The following is an 11551-nucleotide window of genomic DNA, read 5'->3' on the forward strand; positions in this document are numbered from 1 at the left end:
CAGCCATAAAACGGGTGAAAATTCGGAAGAGTTTTTCCAAAACAAACGTTATGATGACTCCGGTCCAGCGGGCTCTAGTTTCGGTTTTTTACGTTAAACTGTCAGGTAATTTATGACTAAATAAAACAAGTGCTCGACTTCAAAGCATTTATTCGACTGGTCGCAGCCAGAGATAGCAGAACTCCCCGACTCCACCGTCGAGCCGATCTTGAATGCGCAGAGAGCAGTACAAGAGCGCGGCGTGTGAGAGCAAAAGCTCTGCTCACAACATCGCACACGCTACGATAGGGTAATTACGATCGTCTGCTGCAACATTCCGGCCCCGTTGAAGACCTCCGGTGCTTCAACCGTCTATTGGCAGTTTTGCCAATTTGTGTATGGGGCGTTTAATTACGCCCGCGGGTGTTCGCACCTCGGCGACGCGCACTCTCCCATCTTCTCCCTTGATTGCGGCCACCACTCGTCCTGTGGTCCACTTCTGTGGCGGTGTGTTGTCCTCGTGGACGAGCACTAGACAGCCAATGTCCAAGTCTGGCCCTTTGGTAGCCCACTGGTGACGCTTCTGCAGGCTGACCAGGTAGTCCTTGGACCAGCCCTGCCAAAACTGCTGCTTGAGCGCTGACAGCATTCGCCACCGCTTCAAGTACGCGAAGCTTCCCCTGCTGCATCTGTCGTCGTGATCTGATTCGGGCGGTAGCGAAAGAAGCGGCTGCCCGATCAGCAGGTGCCCTGGCGTTAGCGCTTCTCCATCGCTGGGATCGTTGCCTGGGGACGCGATTGGCCGGGAGTTGAGAAGAGCCTCTACCTCTACCAGGTGGGTGCACAGCTCGTCCGCGGTGAGCTTGGCGTTGCCCACTCCGCGTACCAACCTCTGCTTGGCTGATTTGACGGCTGCCTCCCACAATCCGCCGAAGTGTGGTGCTCTCGGTGGTATGAAACACCACTCGACGCCTTGGCGCGCTGCGTACGCCTTGAGCCGGTCCTGGTCCCTCTGGTACGCTTGATGCAGCTCGTTCAGCACCTTGCTCGCGCCCACGAAGTTGGTGGCGTTGTCGCTGTACACCTTCTCCGGAAGGCCTCTTCTCCCGATGAACCTTTTAAAAACAGATAAAAAACTATCAGTGGACAAATCTGCTACAAGCTCCAGGTGAACAGCCTTTGATACAAAGCAGACGAAGACGGCTACATATGTCTTAATAGGGGGCCTGCCGCGAATCTTGAGAGACACGTAGAATGGGCCGCAGAAATCTACCCCACAAATCAAAAAGGGCCGAGCTCTTCGCACTCTATCAGCTGGCAGGTTTCCCATGATCTGTCCCTGTAGGACTGGCTTGTATCGGAAGCAGTGCACACAATTTCTCAGGATCCTTGTACATGCTTCTCGAGCATTGATTAGCCATATCTGCTGCCTTAGCAACGAAACCATGACTTTGGCGCCTGCATGGTAGTGAGTCCGATGCAAATTGCGAAGATAAAGCGTCACGAACTGCGACTTTTGCGACAGCAGCAGAGGAAATTTGGCGTCATACGGAATCTCTGCGTTGAGCAACCTTCCTCCCACTCGAATCAGTCGCAGCGTTACTCCGTCGAGTTCGCTCGTATGTATGAACGGGTTTAGTCGTTGAAGATGCGGTGACAGGATTTCCGACCTCGCTAGCTTGTGGAATTCTGGTCCCAACTCGTGTCTTTGGACTACTTCTACCAGCCTTAGAAATGAGACCTTAAGTTCTTTGGCTGACAGAACGACCTCTCGACTACGCTTTCTTCCTTGTAGGAACCGGTTTACATATGCCATAATCCGAAGCAATTTCTCAAAGGAAGAGCATCTTTCAATCAACTCGATGAAATCATTGGCCTGACACTTTGCCACTGAATGTGTTGCCAAACACTTCTTGTTTTCCGACCGTTCCATTTCTGGGGACAACTCAACCTGATGTAGACATGGCCACTCCTCAGAATTCCTGAGCAGAAATTGGGGACCCTCAGTCCACAATGAGCACGTTACACCGTCTACGTCTGTGCCACGTGACACCAAATCGGCTGGGTTTTGCTCAGTAGGAACGTGCCGCCAAGTCACACCGCTTGACGATTCCTGGATTTCAGCAACCCTATTGGCCACAAACGTTGCGAGCGTGGCTGGATCCCTTTCCAGCCAGTACAAGGTGACTTGGGAGTCCGACCAAAAGTTCACACTTTCGATCATGAACTTGTCCAGGAGCGGTTTTACTTGAGCCCATAAAGTGGATAACAGGAGTGCTGCGCACAATTCGAGTCTTGGAATCGATTTCGTTTTGAGAGGAGCTACTCGAGACTTTGCGGTAAGAAGCTTAGACACGACATTTTTACCATCACTGGTACGGATGTAAATGCAGCATCCGTACGCTTCACCTGATGCGTCTGCGAATCCGTGAATCTGAACGCTTTTATGCGTGGGAAGGCCAATGTAGCGAGGTATGGTTATCTTGTCTAATTCAAACAAATTTTGCTTGAAGTGGTTCCAACTCGTGTGCAAACTCATGGGAACCGACTCGTCCCAATCCAACTTTTGCCGCCACAATTGCTGCAGCAATATTTTTGCCCTCGTTATTAAGGGACATAATAACCCTAATGGGTCGAACAATCGGGACGCAACTGACAAAATGTTTCGCTTTGTAGGGGTCAATGAATCAAATGAGTCATCTAAATGATAATGGAACAAATCATTTTGCGGATTCCATCTAATTCCGAGCGTTTTAACAGACGACGAAGGATCAAACTGCAGCGATTTCTCCTGGACACTATCGGACAGCAGCTGGGGATGATTTGACGCCCACTTGGCCAACTTAAAACCCCCGGATTCTAAGACCTCACACACTTCCAGCCGAATACGTTCTAAATCTTCCAGACTGTTTGCTCCAGTAAGCATATCATCGACTTAAAAGTCACTTTTTATGACTTGTGATGCAATAGGATGGGACTCAGCATAAACGTCTGCCAATTCAACGAGACAGCGGATGGCCAGAAATGGAGCTGAGGCTGTCCCATAAGTAACCGTATTCAGGCGATACGTTTGAACATCTACATTTGCCTTTTCCCTCCACAGAATCAATTGGAAATTTCGGTCTTCTTCGGCGACCTGAACTTGCCTATACATTTTGGAGATGTCAGCTGTGAGCGCAAAACGGTTTAATCGAAATCGGGCAAGAGTCGCGTAAAGCTCCCTCTGAATAGTTGCACCCACCATCAAAGTCTCATTTAATGAGATTGAAGTCGATGTTTTGCTCAATGCATCGAAAACGACGCGTAGCTTGGTGGTTTTACCATCAGGTCTCAGGACACATTGATGTGGAATGTAGTAATGGCGTCCTGGAGGAGTGTCTGGAAGCAATGACATGTGGCCAAGGATGAGATACTCTTTCATAAACTCCATATACAGATCATGCAAATACTGATCTCGTGCAAGTCTGCGTTCTAGGGATAGAAAGCGGCGTTTTGCCGTCTCGAACGAGAAACCCAACACGTTGGGATTTATTTTAAATGGCAGCCCCACTTCAAAACGACCCGATTCGAGCCTGCGTAAAGTCTGCTTAAAGTTTTGTTCGCAAGCCAATTGTTCAGCTGTATATACAGCCTTCGACTTCTCTGGGACCTGTTCCAATTCCCAAAAGCGCTCCACCAGAGAGTCGAGAGAACAATGATCGCTACCAACAGCGATATGGCATACAGCATCCTGTGCTGATGCCTTATATTTTCCTGATACAATCCATCCCAACAATGTTTTCTGGATTGTTGGATGTTCGGAACTTGCCTTTAATTGGCCTACACACATTAACTCAAAAAAGGTTTCTGCCCCTATCAATAAGTCAACCTAAGCAGGCTTGTAAAACTGCGGGTCTGCCATCTGCAGGTTTGCTGGTATCTTCCATTGGGCGAAATTGACAACATGATCGGGTTGGTATGTGGAAATCGACCTTAACACCCAGAAATCGGAATCAAAGTTGTGATCGTTGATACGAGATTGGACTGAAGTATGAATCTTGTGCTTTATGACGGGCGAGTTTTTTCCAACAGTTGTGATATTAAGGCACGACTCATCACGGCGCAATCGTAAGCGCTGGGCTAGATCCTCGGATATAAAATTAATTTGGGAGCCGGAATCTAGAAGTGCACGTGCATACTGAAATTGTCCGGACCGATCTTGCACCTTTACAACAGCGGTAGCAAGAATAACCTGGTCAGCACTAGCAACGTGACTAGAATAAGCTGTCTGAGGCTCAGACGATGACGAATGTTCTACTGGCACAGAACTAGGCCCATTTTGCTGTGGCTCAACCCCGTATCGATGAAGCAGAGTGTTATGGGGCTTAGAGCACACTCGACATTTTGCTGTCTTGCACCTCGTCACTGTATGACCTGGCTTCAAACAATTTATGCACAGTCGGAGTTGCTTGGTGATATCGAACCGTTGAAGAACAGGAAGAGCACTAAACGATTGACAATTGCTTATGGTATGATTCCCCGCGTGGCAATAGCTACATTTCGAATCAGCTCGCCTATCCGTCTTTGCACATGAAAATGACGATTTAGTGGGTCCTTTACTTGTCTCTTGTTTAGTTTTACCCTTATTCCGTGTTGACTCTTCGGCAGCTAGATGCTGATAGCGCCGATTCAGCTGGGCTGCGCACTCGGACCAAGACGGTAGTTTATCGTAATCCAGTTGCTCTTCGAACCGAGACTTCGTTGTGGGATCTACTTTAGACAGCGCTATGTGAATTAGCATCGCGCTATTTATGTCTTTTTCACTTCCTAACGACTGCAGAGAAGAATATATGGCTGACACCGTGTCAATGAGGGACCTAAGGCATGAAGCAGAAGCTTTTGTTGTGCTGGGAATGTCAAACAACTGCGAAACAGTATCAGAAAAGATCAAATATTTTTTGTCGTAAACCTCCTTCAAACTATCAAGAGCCTTCTCATAATTGTCTGCAGAGATCTGAAACGCCTTCACTGTTCCCAATGCATCGTCAACGAGACACGACAGTAAGTGGTTGAATTTTTCCACATTTGATAATATTGGGTCGTTATGCACCAAACTCTCGAAAAGGCTTATAAAGTTTTTAAATTCAGAATGTTTTCCACTAAACTTGGGGAGATTCATTTTAGGCAGATGTGATGAATGACGCTGGCTACTCCTATCCCTCCTCTGTATTCGCTGAGTTTCGGGTTCTTTAAGTGCAGACATGTACAGAGCCTTTGTGGTAACACACATATCCTCGACCGATGCTCGTAGATCGTTGTTGGGATTTAAACAATCCATGTCTGCCTGTATATCCATCAACTTTTCACAATAATTTTCGATCAGCTCGAGTCTGCATTTAATTTGAAGAGAGTCGAACGAAATAGTTTTTTCTTCAAAGGCCGTTCTCACACGCCTTAGATCGCCCATCACCCTATCGTGTCTTTGCATTGCTGTTGCTAACTTTTGCAGGACTTTTGGACCCCCTCCTTCTTTTGAACCTCCTTCCCTGGTAACAATTTCCCTTTCCTTTTCACTCATTCTGGCGCTTTCTCTTACTTCAAGAGGGTCGGAAAGTAATGCACTGGGTTTAGACAATGGTTAACCAAAATACTGTAGGGTATGCAAAAACTATGAAAGAACGCGAAATTTCCACAAAAAACTATGTATCGGCTTCAAAGGGTTAACGCAGCGAAACAAACACAAATTATGCTGCCAATGCACACAACCAAACGCAGCCAAATTATGCACAATTTGGCGCAACGATAGCGTTACCGAAGTAAAGGCAGCACCAATAAGCGGTACTTCGCAAAAGAGAATTGAAAACAGCGGCAATGACCGGAGCGTCTGATTAGCAAGTACCGTAAACCCTCATCAATTTGCACTTTTCTTCAATCCACCAATATTCCGCATATAATAAATATTTTATGTTGCTGGCTGTTCACTTTGGTTTATTTTATTACTTTGTGTTTTATTTAATTGGTATTCCAATTCAACGAGGTGCCAATGAAATTGAGATCAGTGGCCAAATAGAGAAACACAGCGCACAAAACGGTGGCTTGGTTCTAGCACTCAATTTTTTTCGCACTAAATACCTGAGAATTCGGCATAGATTAGCCGAACACTTTCCTTTTTTGTTGAGTAAAGATGAATCCAATTTGTCGCACAAAACCAGCCAGCTAGAGCTCTATTCGCAACAGAACAAAAAAAACCAATGACTTGTGCCGAGACAACGAAGATGCACTGTAGGTCACTGGTTTGTCGTGCGAATTTCCACGAAATGCTGGATGCCGATGTCCCTGCTCGGGCGCCAATGAAAATTCGGAAGAGTTTTTCCAAAACAAACGTTATGATGACTCCGGTCCAGCGGGCTCTAGTTTCGGTTTTTTACGTTAAACTGTCAGGTAATTTATGACTAAATAAAACAAGTGCTCGACTTCAAAGCATTTACTCGACTGGTCGCAGCCAGAGATAGCAGAGCTCGCCGACTCCACCGTCGAGCCGATCTTGAATGCGCAGAGAGCAGTACAAGAGCGCGGCGTGTGAGAGCAAAAGCTCTGCTCACAACATCGCACACGCTACGATAGAGTAATTACGATCGTCTGCTGGAACAACGGGCATATGAAATTTCATATTAATATCCTGTTCAAATCCTTAAAAAAACTCCGCCTTTTGTTTGATTTTCAGACCTTGAGTGCCATTAATAATTTTAATGTTCGCTGATGCAAAAGTTGAGAGCCCCCTCATAAAAAGGAACCCTCAAGGATGGCAGGAAGGAAGGCGTGGCCGCAAAAAATGTTAGCTAAACAATTAGCAGGACATTTGAGTGTCATGCACCACTTAGCCTGTTGTATCCTTCGCTGGGATATCCACGTCCCCGAGTCCTTGTCGTAGACACAAGTGCCAGCCCAAGCAAACGCTAGCAAAAATTAATTAAAACTTACCTCAAATGAACTGACAGTCAATTAAAGTTTACGCAAGAGACAGGACACACACAGGAGCCAGGACAACAAGTCAACATCAGCAGCATGGCCTCCTTTCCATCCCCTCTCCCACCCGCCCTGCCAGACCAGAAGGCGAAAAGGGGATACTCTTTCTAGAGACCGAATGAAATGTTAAACGCACCATTAAACGCGACCCCAAGAGGGCCCATCCACCGTCGGAGTTGGCTCGTTTATTGGCCAAAAGCAAGCACACAGAGAGGGAGAGAGAAGAGAGCGTAGCAAATGCCAAAAACGACAGAACAAAACAGGAGTCGGGCAGACAGACAGACAGCAAAAACAAAGAAGAACCAAGTCGTCTCAGGACGAATAAATAATATGAAACAATCTGAAGAGACGTGGACGAGGACGAGGAGGCTACCGCTACCCCTCTCTGAGCCCTGATGCAGGATGCGGCTTGTTTGTCTTAGACTTGAACGGCCGGCCACCACACTCTGCAGATACTCGTAGCAGCAGCAAAACAATTAACAATCTCCGTTTGTCGTAATTGACTCAAATGAGCGCAAACAATAAATAAAACAGTACAGTGGAGGAGCAAACACAGCGGATGACCAGCGGCCAAGAGTGAAGCTAAACAAAGGCATGCGGCCAGAAAACCCCACCAACAACAACGTTGACATTTCTTTGGGTCTAGAGATGAGCCATTGATTGAAGGATATGCCCCACATGCAATCGGTTTCCATATGAAACATACTGAAGGATGTCTGCTAATGGTAAGGGTATTTGGGATGGAAAAACCATCTAGGGCACATCTAGGGTTACATTTTGGATGGCCAACAAGTTTATCTTGTTAAATTTCTTATAAGTTCCATATAAACACCCATCTTCTCTAGATTTAAGAGGAAAATTCCCAGTCACGTTGGCATCTCCCGGCGGTCCCCGTTTCGGTTGCCAACATTCATCAGCCCAGAGGAGCGTGGCAAATTCTCATAGCTTGTTTCTGGCGTTGACCCATAAGCACTCCACCACACACACACATCCCCTGGCCCCAAACCCCACATTCCCTGCAGCCTGCAGCAAAATCAGAGACCCACAGACCCGTACTGCATTTTTCTTCACTCTTTTGTTGTCCCGTCATGCCTTTTGCTTCGATTGTTTGCGCAGCTTGTCAGCATTTCCCGGCATGTCCCAGTGTCACCCAAGGATCTCCCTTCGTTGTCCTTGCGAGTGGATATCTTTGACTAAGTGCAGCAGGGAGACGGTCATCTGCTGTCCTGTTTTTGTTTTCCGTTCTTTCTGCCAGATGTTTGCACTTCAATATTGTATTTTTAATTATTCAAGTTTTCGAGTGGAGCCAGGCAGGCGCCCTCCCTTCCGTTGGGGGGGGGGGGGGGGGGGGGGGGGGGGGGGGGGCCACGACTACTACAAAGAGCGGATGAGTATAATGTAGTGCCCTCTATATATGGAGTCCTCTCTAGGGTCCGGCAATGGAGTGGACGGATGACAAATGTCAAACACATGGAAAGCCACTTGATCCACAGAGAGAGAGAGAGAGAGAGAGAGACAGAGAGAGAACAAGGATTTCCTTTATTGTTTAATAAGGGAAAATGTTAAATATCTTTATAGCGTTTTCATGACGGGCTGCTTAATCTTTCACCTGCTTTAGAGAGGCAAAGAAATCAGGGAATTTTCCATGAAAATACCGCATTTTCCCAACGGTAATTATCTAAGATACATCCATCTATTCAGGAGATACAAAAGAACATTCACATGTGATGAGGGCTTTTCATGGGCTGCGATGAAATGCCATTAGAATTACCATAGAACTCCCCCCCCCATCCGGCACTCTGCCACTCCACTAAATGGAAAATTGAAAAGCTGTGAAAGTGCGTGGAAAAGGCATATTGAAATTGGTTGGAAATGGCAAGGAAAATGCTTGAAAATAGGATGGAAAAAGGGCCTGCAAAAAGGGGGAAGATGCTGTCAAAGTTCGCGGCAGAATTTGAGAAACATTTTCAAAGGCTGGGAGTGACGGAAGACAGCAGGCTCTCTCCACCAACTACTTGCAAATGCAGTGCGCGGTGGCAAGGTCCTGCTCGGGGGGTGGCATGTCCTGCAGCCACAGGAGAGTGTGTTTGCCGCAAATAAATTTGATTTGCATGTGCAAATGAACGTGGAATTGAATTTTCTTATGCATGAAATGTGCGCATAATTGGTCTTTGGCGCCGCACCAACACACACACACACACAGAGGCAGGCACAGGCACAGATGCTTCTGTGTCAGCCATCAGGCATCAGGCCATCCATCGGTGGCGCCTTTCACGCCTAGACAAGTGCCCCATTTTGTGGCAGGAGTCCTTGTACTTCTCGTAATTGCTTATGTATAAATTTAAATGCACAAATAATCGCACAAGCAGAAAAGATGGAAGAAACCGCCCCAACGCACTTTTATAATAAATTTAATTTTAATCGAAATAAAAGGAAACAAATATTTTAAAATTAAAAAACAATTTTTATAATTCAAATCATGAATTATAAATATTTGAAATACCTCTTATTTTTATTATTTGTTCTATTATTTTTATAATTTATGCTCATTATTTATTTTTATACCCGATACTCAAAATGAGTATTGGGGTATATTAGATTTGGTGGATGTGTGTAACGTCCAGAAGGAATCGTTTCCGACCCCATAAAGTATATGTATGCTTGATCAGCATCAATAGCCGAGTCGATTGAGCCCTGTCTGTCTGTCCGTCCGTCCGTCTGTCCGTCTGTACGTCTGTCCGTCCCCTTCAGCGCCTAGTGCTCAAAGACTATAAAAGCTAGAGCAACGATGTTTTGGATCCAGACTTCTGTGATATGTCACTGCTACAAAAATATTTCAAAACTTTGCCCCGCCCACTTCCGCCCCCACAAAGGACGAAAATCTGTGGCATCCACAATTTTAAAGATATGAGAATTGTAAAGAATGACCATATCTTTAAGACTGCGGAATCTGAATTGGATCGTATTATTATTATAGCCAGCATCAAGAAAACAATTTCATTTTTTCTCGCCCTGTCTCTCTCTAACACACACGTAGCATAGGCGGCTTTGCTTAGAGTAAAACATTAGCGCCTAGATCTCAGAGACTATAAAAGCTAGAACAACCAAATTTGGTATCCACACTCCTAATATATCGGACCGAGACGAGTTTGTTTCAAAATTTCGCCACACCCCCTTCCGCCCCCGCAAAGGACGAAAATCTGGGGATATTCAAAAATCTCAGAGACTATTAAGGCTAGAGTAACCAAATTTGGTATCCGCACTCCTGTTCGATCTTACTATAAAACGTGTACCTCAAAATTTCGCGCCACCCCCTTCCGCCCACACAAAGAACGAAAATCTGTTGCATCCACAATATTGCAGATTCGAGAAAACTAAAAACGCAGAATCATAGATAATGACCATATCAATCAGATCGCTGAATCTGGATCAGATCAGATCATTTTTATAGCCAAAAGGAACAAATCAATTTGCACTGGCTACGCAGCCCCCGACGTCACGCTCAGACTGATTTTCTGTCTCTCTCGCACGCACTCTTTGTCGTGTCGTTTAATATTAGCGGCCTCTGCCGGAGGAGAGCCATACTGACTTAGTATCGGGTATAACTGTAGAGTTGCGGTGTCCGCAGCAACTCATAACGTTCCCCCTCGTTATTATAATATTTTTTATTTCTAACAATTAAAGTTAAAATATAAATTAATGTAAAATATTCTCGAATGTAATATGAATATTAATATAATATAAAAACTATAAATTTTATTTTACAGTTTTAATGTCCTTTACCTTTAAGGTCATATTAAAGGACCCCATGGAAACGTAAAATGAAATTTTTAAATTTATTTATTTAATTTATTTTTGATCGATTCTGACGATAAATGGCACCAAAAGTCCGAAATGAACCATTTTAGGGATGACAAATTCTATAAAAAAAACTAAACCAAAATCTCTTTAAAATACTCTTTGTATTCACGAATAGATTCACGAACCATTAGTGGACATTTCACCGCTTTTACTCGGAGTATATTTAAAAGCCTTTTGTGGTATTTTTCGCCGGCTTCCGTTTAAACACTTTTGTGGGCGATCATTAGCATTTCTTATGCCGCGGGGGGCAGGGGTGCCTCAAGTTGCGCTTAGCTACTTCTGGGGACTGCCTCCTTCTCGTTTAAGTTCCACTTTTGTGGGAGGATATCAGAGTCCGCCGCTGTTTGCCTTCCGCCGCCGCAGCGCCGCGGGGCTAATGTGATTTTTATTGGATTTATAAACTTAAGTGTCAACTTCCGTACTTTCAGAAAAGATTTGCATTTTAAACCCCACCCAACTTTTGCCTCAGTTTCGTTTTTCTTTTTCCGTTAAGAATTAGCCACATAAATATTCCCGCACGTATTCGAAATACTTTTGTTCAATTTTCCAATCGAGAATGCATTTTCCTATGCCACGTCCTTACATTTTGTGCAAATTTTACATCTCACTCTCGACGGGATTTCCCGGCTTGACAAACTTTTCCCCCGACAGTTTGTCGAAGTTCGAAAATGTAGACGCATTCCGCATTCTTCGCCCTCCTTGGACG

Source organism: Drosophila miranda, chromosome 4, assembly GCF_003369915.1.
Source record: "Drosophila miranda strain MSH22 chromosome 4, D.miranda_PacBio2.1, whole genome shotgun sequence".
Taxonomy (NCBI): domain Eukaryota; kingdom Metazoa; phylum Arthropoda; class Insecta; order Diptera; family Drosophilidae; genus Drosophila; species Drosophila miranda.